Genomic DNA, 17,698 nt, shown 5'->3' on the forward strand with positions numbered 1-17,698 from the left:
AAAAATACTCAGACTATGAAAACAACAGGGAAATCTAAGCTCACATGGGAAAGAAAATCAATGCAGAAAAGAATGAAATGCTGGGATTATCTGACAACATCCTCAAAGCAGCTACTGTACAAATACTTCAACAAAGCAATCATGCTCACGTTTGAAACAAATGTAAAAACAGAAATACTTAACACCAAAACACATAGAGAGAGAGCTTATATTTCAAGAAAGAAATGGAAATTTTAGAAGGTGAAAATATGATAACCAAATAAAAATCTCACTGCATGGGTTTAATAGCACAATGGAGATGAGAAGGTTAACAACAGAAATTATTCAGTCTGAACGATTCAGGAAAAAAATTGATTGAAAGAAAAATAAACAAAATCTCCAGGACCTGTGGGAAAATACCAAAAGATGTATAATTTTTAAACAAAACATATATAATTTTCCTTCAGAAACCTAGGAAAAGTGAAAGAATATGGAAATTAAAAATAAAAATTTTCAAGTAATAATTGTTTACAACTACACAAATTTGGCAAAAGACATAAACCTACAGATTCAGTAAGCTCAGCAAACACCAAACAGGTTAGACCCCGAGAAATCCATACCTGGCCATATTAGAATGAAACTGCTGGAAACTGAAGACAAAAAAAAATCTTGAAAGCAGAGAGAGAAATAAGATGCATTACTTACAAGAGAACAAGGATTCAGTTGACTGCAGAATTCTTATCAGAAATCATGTAGGCAAGGAGGAAGTGTCTCAACATTTCTTTTAACTTTTCTTGCTTGAGTTATAGTCATTTTACAATGTTGTATCAATTTCCAGTGTAGAGCACAATTTTTCAGTTATACATGGATGTACATATATTCATTGTCATATTTTTTTTGCTGTGAGCTACCACAAGATCTTGTATATATTTCCCTGTGCTAGCTCTATCGTATAATCTTGTTTATCTATTCTATATGTGCCTGTCAGTATCGACAAATTTTGAACTCCCAGTTTATTCCTTCCCACCTCCCACCCCTTGGCAACCTCAAGTTTGTATTCTATGTCTATGAGTCTGTTTTTGTTTTGTATTTATGTTCTTTTTTTTTTTTTAGATTCCACATATGAGCGATCTCATATGGTATTTTTCTTTCTCTTTCTGGCTTACTTCACTTAGAATGACATTGTCCAGGAACATCCATGTTGCTGCAAATGGCATTATGTTGTCGGGTTTTATGGCTGAATAGTATTCCATTGTATAAATATACCAATTCTTCTTTATCCAGTCATCTGTTAATGGACATTTAGTTTGTTTCCATGTCTTGGCTATTGTAAATAGTGCTGCTATGAACATTGGGGTGCAGGTGTCTTTTTCAAGCAGTGTTCCTTATGGATATACGCCCAGGAGCGGGATTTCTGGGTCATATGGGAAGTCTATTCCTAGTCTTTTGAGGAATCTCCATACTGTTTTCCACTGTGACTGCACCAAACTTCATTCCCACCAGCAGTGTAGGAGGGTTCCCTTTTCTCCACAGCCTCTCTAGCACTTGTCATTTGTGGACTTTTGAATGATGGCCATTCTGGCTGCTGTGAGGTGATAACTCATTGTAGTTTTGATTTTCATTTCTCTGATAATTAGTGATATTGAGCATTTTTTCATGTGCCTATTGATCATTGGTATGTCTTCCTTGGAGAATTGCTTGTTTAGGTCTTCTGCCCATTTTTGGATTGGGTTGTTTGGTTGTTTCTTATTAAGTCGTATGAGCTGCTTATATATTCTGGAGATCAAGCCTTTGTCGGTTTCATTTGCAAAAATTTCTCCCATTCTGTAGGTTGTCTTTTTGTTTTACTTATGGTTCCCTTTGCTGTGCAGAAGCTTGTAAGTTTCATTAGGTCCCATTTGTTTATTCTTGCTTTTATTTCTATTGCTTGAGTAGACTGTTCTAGGAGAACATTTTTAAGATGTATGTCAGATAATGTTTTGCCTATATTTTCTTCTAGGAGGCTTATTGTATCTTGTCTTATGTTTAAGTCTTTGATCCATTTTGAGTTTATTTTTGCGTGTGGTGTAAGGGAATGTTCTAGCTTCATTGCTTCACATGCCGCTGTCCAGTTTTCACAACACCATTTGCTGAAGAGACTGTCTTTATTCCATTGTATATTCTTGACTCCTTTGTCGAAGATTAGTTGACCAAAAGTTTGTGGGTTCATTTCTGGGCTCTCTATTCTGTTCCATTGTTCTATATGTCTGTTCTTGTACCAATACCATGCTGTCTTGATGACTGTAGCTCTGTAGAATTGTCTGAGGTCTGGGAGAGTTATTCCTCCAGCCTCTTTCTTTCTCTTCAGTAATGCTTTGGCAATTCTAGGTCTTTTGAGGTTCCATATAAATTTTATTATGATTTGTTCTAGTTCTGTGATATATGTCCTGGGTAATTTCTATGGATTGGTTATATCTGTGGATTGTCTTGGACAGTATGACCATTTTAACAATATTGATTCTTCCAATCCAAGAGCATGGGATATCTTTCCATTTTTTAAAGTCGTCTTTAATTTCCTTCATCACTGGTTTATAGTTTTCTGTGTATAATTCTTTCACCTCCTTGGTTAGATTTTTACTAACCAAGTAAAAATCTAACTTTTTTTACTTTGGGTGCTATTTTAAAGGGGATTGTTTCTTTACTTTCTATTTCTGTTGATTCATCATTAGTGTAAAGAACTGCAACTGATTTTTGAGTGTTAATCTTGTAACCTGCTACCTTGCTGAATTCCTCGATCACCTCCAGTATTTTTTGTTGGACCTTTTAGGGTTTTCTATATATAGTAACATGTCGTCGGCATATACTGCACTTTTACCTCTTCTTTTCCGATTTGGATCCCTTTATTTCTCCCTCTTGCCTGATTGCTGTGGCTAGGACTTCCAAACCTATGTTGAATAGCAGTGGTGATAGTGGGCATCCTTGTCACTCCCTTCTGGCCTGCAGTGTTTGTGTAGAGAAATCAGCTGAAAGCCTTACGGGGGTTCCCTTGTAACTCACTCTTTGTTTTTCTCTTGCTGCCTTTAGGATCATTTCGTTATCCTTGACTCTGGCCATCCTGATTATGATATGTCTTGCTGTGGATCTGTTTGGGTTCTTCCTGTTTGGGACCCTCCGAGCTTCCTGTACTTGGATATCTGATTCCTTCTTTAAATTTAGGAAGTTTTCAGTCATGATTTCTTCAAATACCTTCTCAATCCCCTTTGCTCTCTCATCCCCTTCTGGAACCCCTATTATGTGTAGATTGTCATGCTTTATATTATCCCATAGGTCTCTTCTATTGTTTTCATTGGTTTTTATTTGTTTTTCTCTCAGCTCTTCTTTTTGGATGCTTTCTGTTAACCTGCCCTCTAGGTCACTTATTCGTTCCTCTGCCTTATCTAGCCTGCTTTGTACAGCCTTTAGATCAGCTCTCATCTCAGCAAATGAGTTTACCAATTCTACTTGGTTCTTCTTTATAGCTTCAGTTTCATTTTGGCATATTTTATATCTCTACACTCTATCTATTTTAGTTCCTTCAGTACTTTGATCACTCCTTTTTTGAAATCTTCATCTAGTAGGCCATCAATGTCTATTTCATTGATAGTTCTTTCAGGGGATTTCTCTTGCTCTTTTAATTGGGAGTGGTTCTTCTGCTTCTTCATCTTGCCCATCTCTCTCTGGCACTGTGGCTTATGCAGTATCAGTTATCTATTATGGTCCTTAAGGAGTTTATTTATTTACATATGTCACGACTATGCAGAAATAAAACTTTTTAAAAAGAGAGAATTTTAAAAGAAGTGAGAAAGAAAGGTTTGAAAACAGTGTATAATCAATAACAGAAGAGTAAGTTGAATCAGACTAGCACTTGAGTTGAGACGTCTTAAAAAGGCGGGAATGTGTTCTCATGGAGACCCCGCGCTCTTAATGATTTTAATGCGAGGTCTTCCTGTCTTTGCCCTGTTTCGCGAACTCAGCTTGCTGCTTCCAGAGGCCCTCCGTTGGCAACCCTGGTCTGTGCTGCTCCCATTGTCTATCAGCAAGCAGATCGTGCCCCCTACCAAGACTGCGGTCAGGTGGTACACTCTTACATGGTGGACAGGCAGGTCACTCCCCCTCCTGATGACGCGGTCAGATCCTGTGCTCATGGGAGGTAGGCGGGTGAATCACACCCGCTCCCTGCACCACGGTCAGGTTCTGAGCTCCTGCCGGGAAGGCAGGTGGCCACCAGCCCACTCCTGGCACCTGGTCTCTCCCCTGCTCTGTGCAGCTGCCCACTCCACCCTGGGTCCGCCCTCAGTACACAGGCTTGGGGAAGACAGAGGAACAGCCCCGCCCCTGCTCCAAGCCAAAACTCAGCTCCTTGTTTGTTTTGGCAGAACAAGTTCTCTGAGGTACCAGGACAAAAAGATCCTATATGCCTCGGGCTACAAACAAGTCCCATTCTCGCCTTTGAGGCTGCTAAGCCCTTAGGTACGGATTCAGGTTTTGACCTCACCCCTGCTGGGTGCTAAGCACCAGAGGATATGGCGGCAGTGGGTGAGTTCTGCCTCTCTTCTCCAGAAAACATTCCACGGGTTTTTGGAGATGGCGGTATGGGCCCTCTTCCCCCCAGGGAACATAAGCTGCGTTTTTTGTTTTTTTTTTTCATATTTTATGCAGGGCTCAGTTTGTTTTGCCTTGTGTACCCACTCATCTCAGGCACACAGCACCTTGCATTTCCCTGGGGTTGCCGCTGTGCAGCCTGCCCCAGTCCTCTGCCTGGCTCAGGCAGCCTGTCCTGTCCCCCAACTATCACTTAGCCTATAGGGCTGGGAGTTGTAGAGACCCCCTGTGCCTGTTTAACTTAGTTCTGTCAGTCAAGGGGTGCTCCATACAGATCCAAGCCTCGGAGGGTCCCCCTCCATCCCGCTGACCTCTCCGTTGGCGAGGGGTGAGACCCAGTGAATGAGCGCTATTCCTGCTTTGCCACTCCCTCCTCGTGGGACCGATCCCACACTGTTCTGCTTTTTCTTCTTTCTTCTTTCCTTTTCTTCTACCAGATTTGTGGTGTCTTCATCTATTCAAGAGGGCAATGTTCTGTCAGAGTGCGGCAGGTGCTCTGATTGGCTGGGTGGTTCCGTGGATGTTAGTTTTGGTGTGTTTGTGGGAGAGGGTGAGCTACAAGCGTCCTTCTACTCCGCCATCTTGGCCCCCTCTCTCAACATTTTTTAAATGCTGAAAGTAATGAAATGTAAACCCCAAATTCTTTGTCTAGTAAAAATGTTTTTCAGGAAAGCACATGTTTAAAAAAATTTGCAGATGAAGAAAAATGACAAATGTGGTTAGCAGACCTGAAAGAATTGCAATCAGAATTCTTCAGCTAGAAGGGAAATGATACCAGAAGGAAACTTTGAACATCAGGGATGAAGGAAGCGCTGCAATGAAATTGATAAGTATGTGGCCGCGTATACTAGACTAGGCTTCTCTTTTTGAAGTAATTAAAAATATATTTGAGGGGGAGGGTAAACTCAAGTAGTGGACTGCATACTTAGCAAGCATGAGGTTCTGGGTTCAATCCACAGTACCTCCTCCAAAAAACACAGAAATAAGTAAACCTAATTACCTTTCCCCTCAAACACACACACACACACACAAACTAAATAAATAAATAAATAAAATATATTTGAGGATTGAAAGGAAAAATTTAAACATTGTCTGATGGGATTCCAATGTATATCGTTGTAATATATAAGACAGCTATAACATAAAGAGTGGGAGAATAAAGGGACCTATATGGTGGTACGATTTCTACTTACATGCAAAATGGTGAGATGTTGATTCTCAGTAGTCTACGAAGAGTTAAGTATATATATTTCAATTCCTAGATGAAACGCTTTAAAAAACTATACAGAGATGAAGTTAAAAACACAATAGATACGTATTCTGGTCAAGATGGTAGAGTGGCAGGACCACGAGCTTGCCTCTCCTCACGACTACAAAGAAACTGCAACTGACTGTTAGACAACTATTCAAAGAAAAAAGACTAGAACCTAGAAAAAAAGATCGCCTTCAACTGGAAACATGAAGAGAGAACCGCAGCAGGATGGTAGGAGGGGCGTGCTCTTGATATAATTGGGCCCCATATCCCCCAGCTTGGCCACCCACAAGCTGAAGGATAATTAAGTCGCAGAAGCACTCCCACAGGAGTGAGAGTTCTAAGCCCCATGACAGGCTCCACAGCCCAGGGTTTTGGTGTTGGGAGAAGAAGGAAACTCCAGGACAACCTGTTTTGAAGACCAGTGGGGCTTAGTTCCAGGAGCCCTCTGGGAATGGGGTAAACAGAGACTTCACTCACTTGGGAAGTGAACACAGAATCTGGCGTGTGCCAGGTCTAAAGGCAGAGGCAGTGATTTCATAGGAACCTGTGCCAGGCCTGCCGGCTGGTTTGGAAACCTCTCCTGGGGAGGTAGGGAATGGCTGCGGCTCACCCAGGAGACATAAAAGCTGGTGGCGGACATTCCGGGAGTGTTCATCTACATGAGCTGTCCTGGAGGCTGACATCTTGATTGCATCATCAGCACCAAGACCTAGCCCCACCCAACAGCCTGTAGGGAAGCCTCAGGCCAAACAACATACAGGCTAGCAACACAGCCCCACCCATCAGCCCACTTCTTAAGCCACAAACAATTCTAGACAAGGCCCTAAGCACCAAAGGTCCGGCTCCTTCCTCTCTCCTTACAGGACAACGGGGTTTCTTCATTTTTTCTTATTTTCAAAACAGTGGACTTTGGGCTCTGCCATGTACACCCAGGAGCGTGAGGTGGCACGTTGGGAGAGGACCAGGGGAACTCTTGGCAACAATGTTAGGCGTTTTTACCTTTTCAGAAACATTTTGCAGAATTACTTGTCAACTATTTGAGGCGCTAAGAGCCAAAAGCTTGAGACTCTGTCACGGTCATCCCCACCTCCTTCTCTCCCTCTCTCAGCCTTTCCTTGCAGCTCTCATCGCCTCTGCATTGACTCTACAGTCTTTGTCTCCTCCCCACCTTTGGCTGGGGGTGGGAAGCAGTCCTGGCTGAGACGCTCACACTCCGGCAAGGTGGCTGCCAGAGAATGTTGGTGCTAACACACCAGTTTCTTGTCCTTTGCGGGAGGTCAAGTCCAGGCCTCCACTTGGCTTGCAAAGGGATGTTTTCAGAGTTTTCTTTCTGTCATTTGGGGTGTCTTTGCCTCTCTTATTTCCCTAATAAACTCAGAAACTTAATTTAAAAAAAAAAAAGCTAAAATTCTCAGCGTTCTTGGAAACAATGAAGAGTACATATATGGAAATTCAAAACTATACGTGCAGTAAAAACAAATGATCTATCAAGCCATGAAAGACACGGAAGAAACTGCAAAGACATATTACTAAATGAAAGAAGCCAGTCTGAAAAGGCTACAAACTGTACCTTTCCAACACAATGACATTCTGGAAAAGGCACAGCCTTGGAAAAGATCGTGGTTTCCAGGGGCTTAGGGAGAGGGAGGCAGAGAGGAATGAATAGATGGAGCAGAAGGGATTTTAGGGCAATGAAATTTCTCTGTATGATACTAAAGAGGTGGCTACACGTCATTCTGCATTTGTCAAAACCCATAGATTGTACAACATCAAGAGTGAACCCTAATATAAACTATGGAATTTGGTTGATAATAATGTGCCCATGATGGTTCAATTATATGAAATACGCCACACTGATGAGGGATGTTGACGGTAGGGGAGTACATATGTGTGACTGGGGAGGGCTATGTGCAAACTCCCTGTATTTTCTGCTCAATTCTGTGAACCTGAAACTACTCTAAAAGAATAAAGTCTATTAAATAGAAATTTTAAAAAAGAACTCTATCTTAGCTGAATAAAATCACTTGATTTTTTTAAAAAAGAAATTAAATTTAAAATTTTAGAAAAACATCAAATTACAACTAAAGTCATCATATACACCATCAGTTCTGTACTCAAACACTTCAGGAGCTTGTGCGCTCCTGAATAAGGAAAAGAGCAAGGCTCTGCATTTAGAACTGGAACCCCCGAATCTGCTTCTTACTGAAGTCAGAGATTCTCAATTTTGTCAAAACTCTGCCTTATCCTCTTTGTGAGGATTTGATGACGTCATACATGTACAGAAAGTAGCACAAAGAAATGGCTAACAGATGGTACGTACTCTATAAATGTGAGTTTTTATAGTAAAACCTATTATTAGATAAAAGAACTCAATAAATGAAGCTATAGTCAGCCGTTTGTGACCATACAGCACAGCTCAAAAGCATCTAAGGGAAGTTAGTGAGTGATGACTTCTTTTTCAATGGTTTCATTTTTTATTTTTCATTGGAGTATATAGTTGACTTACAATGTTGTGTTAGTTTCCGGCGTACAGCAAAGTGATTCAGTTGTATTTTTGCAGATTCTTTTCCATTTTAGCTTATTACAAGGTATTGAATATACTTTCCTGTGCTATAAAGGTCCTTGTTATTTATCTAGTTTACACATAGTAGTGTGTATGTATTAATCCCAAACTCCAGTTTATCCCTCCCACGCCATCCCCTTTGGTAACCATAGTTTTCCTACATCTATGAGTCTATTTCTGGTTTACAAATAAGTTCATTTGTACCTTTTTTTAAGATTCCAGATGAAAGTGATATGTGATATTCGTCTTTCTCTGAAAGACTTACTTCACTTTGCAGAACAATCTCTAGGTCCATCTGGGTTGTAGAGTGATAACTTGTAACTTTCTGTGTACAGAAGATCAGTGTCAGCACAGAAACAGGAGCAGGTAGCTTTTAGAGTGACAGCATCATTAGAGGCATCTTGCAGGGGAGATGGGCACCTCCCAAAGCTGGAAGAGATGGGAACATGCAGATGCGCCTTCTGTCTCTGCCTTTTCAGCAGGGATCCAATCTTAAGAGAGAGAAGCAATCCAGAAACAAGTGATCACAAGAAAGCCTGGCCCTACATTACTCACAGCCTTGCAGCTCCAGAGAACAGAAAAAGAGATTTTACACCCCAAGCCTGTGTGAAGCTAGCATAAACTTGATACTAAGTCCCAGAAAGAGAGTAGATAAAATAAAAGTATAGGCTAGTGTCACTCATGCGAATATACATAAAAATCCTAAACAAATTATTAGGGCATAGATTACTCATGACCAAAGTGTCTTTACCTTAGGAATATAACGTTGGCTTAAAACATGGAAACGTACCGCTGTAATTCAACACATTAACTGACTGACAGAGAGAAAAAAATCTTATGATCTCAATAAATGTACTTCTAGTGTTTGATCAAATTCGACATATATTCAAGATGAATACTCTAAGCAAACTAAGAATAAATGAATTTACTCTGATAAAGTGTATCTGCCGAAAAAGGCACATTAAACATCATGGTGAAATGTTGAAAATTTTCCATTTCTCATCAGGGCTAAGGCAAGGATGTCCACTATCACCAGTTCTATTGACCGTAATTGTAGTGGAGGGTCTGCCCGATGACATAAAATGAGAAAAGGAAATAACAGCTATACTGTTTACAATGGCAGGAACAAAACTGTTATTCTTATTCAAAGATGATATGATTTGCATGTTGAAATTATCTAAAGATAAACCTTAGGAATTAAACATACTTAGCAAGATTGCTGGGTAGAAAAAAAAGCAATATACAAAAATTATGTCTCTCTACACTAGATCAAACAAAATATAAAATTTCCAAAACAGGAACAATTTTCAACAGCATCAAATACCTAGGAATAAATTTAACAAAAGATGTGCAAGAATTCTTTGGACAAAACTGCAAAACTTTATTGAGAGAACTTGAACAGGTACATTTCCAACACAATAACAGCCTACATGGTTACAGCTTGTCTTCAATTAAACCTGTGGTTTCCCTTCACCTGTAAGATAACATAACATTTGGATATATTAGTTAAAATTTTGTTAGATGGCACTAAAGCATACAGAGGACACTACAGTTTCAGTTTTATAACATGGACTAAAACCAGAACCCTAAGGGTGACCCTTGGCTTATATCCAGTTAAACCTCTGCAGAGACTCTGAAGGTAGACTTTCAGACACATTAACAGTATTTGCTAAACACATCACTCTTTCTAGTGGTACAGAGAAACAAGTCGACTGTTCAACTTCAGAACTCACTGAACCCAATGCTTCTGTTGCGAGGTAGTTTTAAGTGGAAAGCAACATTTTTTTTATACTTTTGGTAAAAATCAAAACAAGTGAAACACCTAGGAAACAGAAGGAATTTTTAAAATTTCATATAAATGCGTTGACTTGAATAACATTCTGAATATAGGATATCTAAAACAGTAACATCACACTTAGAATTGCTTAAATGAAATAAAGAGAAAGGCTAGTATTGCATTTGTTTCGGCTCCGTCTGTGGAAAAGTGCAAAACTGTTTCTAGGAGCTAGCGTAAGTCACCCTTATGTGGTAGTAGGTTAACCATTTGTCCCTGTTTTCATCCATACTCCTGCTGTAATTATGAACGGTGGCTCTTTACATTCTTAAAAGCACTCCAGTTTGTATAATGTATCAAATAGTTCCACTAGTTTTAAGTCAGTACCATCAAAGGTAACATCAAATTGTGAAGGAAAATAGTACCGTTTCTCACAGCCTGGAACAAAGACAGAAAGTGGGGTGGAAAAAAGGGGGAAAAACCTGGAAAGCCATATGTACACATAGAAAGGTAAAGAGAGACAGATAACATACTCCATATCTGCTTGCGTCTTTTTTGTGTTCCTTATTAGGTATACTTGGCCTTCTGTCTACTCTCTGCAAGACTCTCTAAACTAGTGGATCTTCTACTCACAAATATTTTCTAAAAGAGCAAGCTCTTTGATTTATTGATTACTTGGATTATTTTTCCTTTTCCTAATGCTCACACTTTAAGCATTTTCTTAAGACTCTCTTTCCTTTTCCCTTAGGTCTACACTTTTTTGACCTTTGATTATTTTTTATATTGGACGCACATGTAATTTATAATCTTTTCCTTTTTTAATAGCATATGTATTGAAGGCTATGATCTTCCCATGAGTACATTTTAACCATATTCAATAGGTTCCTGAAAGTAGCCTGAAAACTATCTTTTAATGTAAAGAGTTTGGAATGGGCCAGGAATGCAGTGAAAGGCATTTTACTTCCTAAACATCAAGTGCTTCCTTTAAATTCAGAAGCTATGTAATTAATAGTTGGTAATCTGCAAAACACACACGTAAGACACACTTAACTTGATTACTCAGGAAGTACTTCAGTTATGGTCTTTGCATTTCAATCTTACCAACCTGATACCTCGGGGCGCAAAATTTTCATGCCACATGTCACATGGTTAGAGATGATTATATCATAGTGCCTGCATTTTCTTAGGAAGACTGGCTCATTAAGACTGACAGTGGACAGTGGGATAGAAAGTGTGCTAAGCATATGCATCCTGCACCCGCCTTGAGCATCACTGACTATCTGCACTTTCTCTACCTGATCAGACATAGAGACTAGAAACTAGATTGTCTCTTGAAAGTTTAGTATTTAGTCATTTGAGGCTTCATTTGGGGAAGGATTTAAAATGCAACTGTTCACATTTTTGTTACATATATGTCAATAAAAACTGGAAGGAAAAAAAGACAAAATGCAATTGTCCTTGGAGAGCCAGAGAATTCAGAATTTGACAGAATCTGAGGACGGGCCTTCAGAACCCCTACAGAACAACCGTCAAGCAAAGTGTGCCTTTTCTGAGTAGTGAGCAAACCTCCATTCAGAGTTTGATGATTTATGATATATAAAATCATGTATCTTTGTGTACAATGCAACAGAAACAGACTATGCAAAAATCAGACCTGAAAATGATTTTTAAATATCTGATTTGAATTCACTATTTTTATAAGAGCAAAGATGGGTTTGGAAGTTAAAGGCCCAGAGTCACAGAAATTGGGTTAGAGCTGGTACTGGAACCTACTTCAAGGCTTCAGCATATGTCATACAAACTGATGTGTGTTACAAATGCACTACGTGTATGTTAAACGCAGAACTCTACAAAAGCACATGAAAATTAACAACTGTTGGTTAAAGGACTCATACTTAAAAGTAAGAAAATATTTTCATCTTATAATTCAGTATGGCTTTAACCAAATTTGTTTCTATACCTGATAGTCCAGTAAGTCAGGCACTTAAGGTCGAAACTACATTTCAAATCATCTTTCTAAGTGAACTCTGCTCTAAACGAACAGTACTGTTACCCCTGTATCATTACAAATAGAATATTGTGGAAAACAGACACCCTATAATTTGCACACTTAATGGAGAACATACCTGCTTCTGGCATTTTAAAAGGGCTCTGCCTTTGGCAGTCTCTTCCCATTAACACCACGATCATGCTCACGCCCAGTCTCTGGCTCAGCCACTTCCCATTGATCAGCTTCCGGGACAGGCCCTTGCAAATAAAAAGTTGATCAATTTAAGAACTGAAACATGAGATACGAATAAGAGTGGATAATATTCATTCCTTCACTGTTCACGAAATAAAAGTCTTAGGCTCGTGTGGAAACAAATGTGATGCTGAAGAACCACAAGAGCATTATTTCAGGAGTCTGTTACCAGAAACTAAGAAACCAGGTGAGTTAACTGTACTATTCAGGGTTTCATTATCCTCTTCCTTTCCCAAGACTGCCCTCACACAACTTAGGTGCTCCCTTTGTACCTGTCTGTGTTATACGTGTGACTGTACTTATCAGTGATTTGTTTGGGTCTCTGACTAGACTGTGAGCTCAAGGTTGAAACCATGTCTCTCAGTTCACTCAGCATTTTACACGGAATGATTAAACACTAAGTGTTGAGGAGGGGAGAAAGACTCAAACAATACCTCAAATTGATTAACATTCTGCAAACCAACTGGTCTATCCTCTTCAAAATGTCAGTGTCATGAATGACAGAAAAACTGAAGAATTATTCCAGACGAAAGAAGACTAAATAGACATGACAACTAAATGCAATGCATGATCCTGGACTGGACTCTGGATCAAAAGCAAAATTCTATCAAGGGAAGTATAGGGACAACTGGGGAAATCTGAGTATACACTGAGAAAATTTTAATGATTGCATTTTCCTATGGTCGAATTTCCCGATTTAGGACAGTGATTAGCCAAGAGAATGACTTTTTCTTTCTTCTAAGGCTATATATATACACTAATATACTTAGGCTAAAGGGTCATAACAGTTCAAACTTTATCTAAATGACTCAGTCTTAATAATAACAAACATATCAATAAGTGTGTATGTGTGTGTATACATATACAAACACGGGGAGGGGAGAGGGAAGAGGATATGAAACCAATGTGGTAAAAATTTAATACTTGGTAAATTGAGGTGAAAATAGATGAGTTAACTGTACTATTCTTGCAACTTTTCTGTAAATTTTATGTTTTTTGGGAATATAAAGGAAAACTTAAAGTGAATACTTGACAACTACATTGTACTTGAGGAAGACAAGGGGTTCTTTTGTTTGTTTGTTTGTTTGTTTGTTTGTTTGGAAGGGGGAGGTAATTAGACTCATGTATTTATTCTTAGAGGAGGTACTGGGGATTGAACCCAGGACCTCATGCAGGCTAAGCATGCGCTGAATCACTTGAGTTATACCCTCCCCCCTACTTTGTTTTTCATAGTGCTTAAAAAACACATACCAGGACTTTCTGACTCCAGAACTGTGAGAAGTAGATGTCTGTTTATAAGCCTCCCACAAAAAAACCACTCAACATAAAATTTACCATCTTAAACATTTTTAAGTGTACACTTTAGTAAGGAGTTGTTTTTGCATCAGCAGCAGCAACTAGGAATGGACTTTACATATTTATTTTCCTGTATTACGAAACCTTTATTTTAATTGTCAATCTAAGAATAAGCCACAATAGAAGTATCGTTTCTGTATTATGCTGTAGTGCAATGAAAACAGTGAACATCAGCTATGTACAAAGTCTTAAGTCCACGCCATGAATAGGATATCAATTAAATTTAAACATAATTTTCTGAAGGAATAGCTGAATGGATGTGTAGGACTATGACAAACCTTAGACTTGTGACACCCACCCTATATGGGAGTAAACAGAAATTTAGTTTATTAAAATAAACTAAAGTTATAGGAATAAACCTAACCAAAGAGTTGATAGATTATACACAGACAACTAAAAAACACTGATTAACACAATTAAAGATGGCTTAAAGAAATGGAGAGATATCCCAAGTTCTTGGATTGGAAGAATTAATATTGTTAAAATGGACATACTACCCAAAGCAATCTACAAATATCATGGGATCCCTATCAAATTACTCAGGACGTAGAATAAACAATCACAGAAGTAGAACAAACAATCCGAAAATTTATAGAGACTCACAGGAGACCCAGAATTGCCAAAGCAATACTGAAGAAAAAGAACGAAGCTGGACGAATAACCCCCCCAAACCTCAGACAAGAATACTGGGTTACAGGAATCAAAACAACACGGTATTGGCATAAAAACAGACACGTGGATCAATGGAACAGAACAGAGAGCCCAGAAATAAACCTACACACTTATGGTCAATTAATCTTTGACAAAGGAGGCAAGAATATATAATGGAGAAAAGACGGCCTCTTCAGCTAGTGGTGTTGGGGAAGCTGCACAGCCGCATGTAAATCAACGATGTTACAAAACTCCCTCACCATGTACACAAAAATAAACTCAGAATGGCTTAAAGACTTAAACATAAGACAAAACACTATAAACCTCCTAGAAGAAAACATACACAAAACATTCTCAGACATAAATCATAGCAATGTTCTCCTAGGAGAATCAACCCAGGCAACAACAACAAAAAAGGAAATATAAAGAAATGGGATCGAACGAAACATATAAGCTTTTGCACAGCAAAGGAAATTTATGGAATAGAAAAAATATGTGCAAACAATGTGACTGACAAGAACTTAATTTCCAGAATATATAAAGAGCCCATACAACTCAGTAACAAAAAAACCCAAACAACTCAATCAAGAAATGGGCAGAAGGCCTAAACAAACATTTCTCCAATTAAGACATACAAATTGCCAATAGGTATGAGAAGAATGCTAAATGTTGCTAACGATCAGAGAAATGCAAATTAAACCACAGTGAGGTGTCATCTCACACCAGTCAACGTGATCATCATTCAAAAGTCCACAAATGATAAATACAGCAGGTGTGTAGACAAAAGGGAACCCTCCTCACCTGCTGGTGGGAAGGTAATTTGATGCAGCCACTATGGAAAACAGTATGGAAATTCCACAACAAATTAAAAATAGACTTACCCTATGATTCAGCAATCCCACTCCTGGGCATATATTCAAACGAAATTCTAATTTGGATGCACACACCCCAATGCTCATAGGAGCACTATTTACAATAGCCAAGACATGGAAGCAACCTAAATGTCCATCGACAGATGATTAGAAAAAGAAGATGTGCAATATATACAAAATGGAATACTACTCAGCGCAAAAGACTGAAATAATGTCATATGCAGCAACATACGTGGCCCTGGAGAATGTCATTCCAAGTGAAGTAAGCCAGAAAGGGACAGAGAAATATCATATGATATCACTGATATGTAGAGTCTAAAAAAAATGACACAAATGAGCTTATTTACAGAATAGAAACAGACTCACAGACATAGAAAACAAACTTATGGTTACCATGGGGAAAGGTGAGCTGGAAGGATAAATTAGCTGTTCCGGATTTGCAGATAGTAACTACTATATATAAATAAAACAGATAAACTAGCTCCTACTGTATAGCACAGGGAACTATACTCAATGTTTTGTAATAGTCTATAATGAAAAAATATGAAAAGTTATACACATAACTGAAATTATTATGCTGAACACCAGAAATTAACACAACATTGCAAATCGACTACATTTTAATTAAAAAATAACTAAAGGTATATTTATATCCAAAGGTCCTGTATGCAACATTCCACAAATGAAACCCATGTAGAAAAAAGTACCAAAAGTAATAGCAAAATTATTTATGAATAACAGCAAATATACTGTCTAACAGTGAGCATAAAGGAAATGGGGTAGAAAGAAATGAATCGACATTGTTGTCTGTTACATTCTAGAATCCTTTAACAGTGGCCTGAGTTATGTTAATATTTTATTTCAAAATATTAGATATCCAAGAAAAGTAATTTCTCATGTTAATCTTAGAATAATTAAACTTTTGGTTTTTCTGATCATAGAAGGTTTCAACCACCTTTTAAAAGACACATTAAAATCATATAAAACCAGCTAGTTGTACACAAGTATCCTAAATTATCCAGCTTTTATCAAACTTACCATATAAAAATAAAGAAACAGTGGCCATCCCTCATGATTCATTTCTGACGTCTCTATCCTACTCCATTGAACTATCTAGTCCTGGGGCAAAATTGAGTTAAATTATAGTACAGACATTTGAGTTTTAAGCAAAATCATCCACCTTTTTTTTACAATAAGATAGGTTGCAGGAAGACACAAACTTTGGCATGGAATACGAATTTTGTATCCAACAGACAAGTGCTCTTTTATAATCACGATCCCTGAGCCTCAATTTTCCCACTCATACAATGGGGGAAAATTATTCGAGTGAAGAATTGCCCTAAGCTGCAAATTACACTCTCTTCATTTTTGCAGCCAATTTTCAGGCAGTATTTGAGATCCTTTCTGCTGTTTCCTTTCCTTCTGTTATTGGCATATCAACATGCATGAGACATACACATACACATACACACACATACACACACACCACCCCCCAAATAGGCATTCCTCTTCCCTTCCCCTTCACCTTGAACTGCAGATGCTCCTTCATCCTTTTACTCTTCACCAGGTCTAATGTCCTGACTTGTAGTTGGTGGCTCCCATTCTTGAGGTTGCTTATCACCGTGGGCCTAAAGAGATGTGTGTGCAAATTAAAAAGTTCAGTTATTAACACATGCCAACAATATAAATATACACAATACAGAGATATATTTGACTATCAGTAAATCAAAACATATTTCTCCAATACTATTGGGTATAATTTTTCTTCATAAACTTACTTTTCCCACGGTGATGCTACTCCAAGGAAAGTTACTAGCACTTTGGAAGCTATTTTAATCTATGTTGGGAGGGATGTGTGTGATCAGTTGTTAATAAGCATGAGAAGGAAGGCATCAGTTATATTCCCAGGGAATAAAACAGCATCCATCCAGGCAACACCAGAATGTCATCCTCCTGGATCAACGTTCTGTACCACACAGAATACCTTTCGAGGTGTATCTGTATTGGTTCCACAACTTGTCACAAAATTAATTTCTACTAATAAAAAACATCAACTGTTTTATTTATTTATTAATGGATGTAATGGAGATTGTACCCAGGATGTTGTACATGTTAAGCATACACTCTACCACTGAGCTATACCACTCCCCCCTCCAAAAAAATCAATTGTTAAAACACTTACTACCACAGGCTCAATTGGATTGACAAATGCTTGATCATAACTTCTTTCCTTAGGTCTGTATGTTGACTTCATTCTCCGACTCATATTTCCCACTGAAAATAAAATATTGTGATTTGGAAAATGCATTTAAGAGGATAATTATATTTGAACACTTCTGTGGCCAAATGGTGATGCACACTAATTTTTGAATATTGAAAATATTTT

The 17,698-nt window shown here is 38.4% G+C and overlaps 1 long non-coding RNA gene across 1 annotated transcript; it reads right to left on the reverse strand.

The window, feature by feature from the left end:
- Positions 1-9,776: 9,776 nt before the first annotated feature.
- On the reverse strand, positions 9,777-16,940 carry LOC141576414 (uncharacterized). The gene is made up of 3 exons (XR_012504798.1): positions 16,838-16,940; positions 12,318-12,438; positions 9,777-9,891 (listed from the first exon to the last, which is right to left on the reverse strand). It is a non-coding gene; the product is annotated as an uncharacterized LOC141576414 (long non-coding RNA).
- Between the last annotated feature and the right edge of the window lie 758 nt (positions 16,941-17,698).

This window comes from Camelus bactrianus, chromosome X (genome assembly GCF_048773025.1).
Source record: "Camelus bactrianus isolate YW-2024 breed Bactrian camel chromosome X, ASM4877302v1, whole genome shotgun sequence".
NCBI classification, from domain to species: domain Eukaryota; kingdom Metazoa; phylum Chordata; class Mammalia; order Artiodactyla; family Camelidae; genus Camelus; species Camelus bactrianus.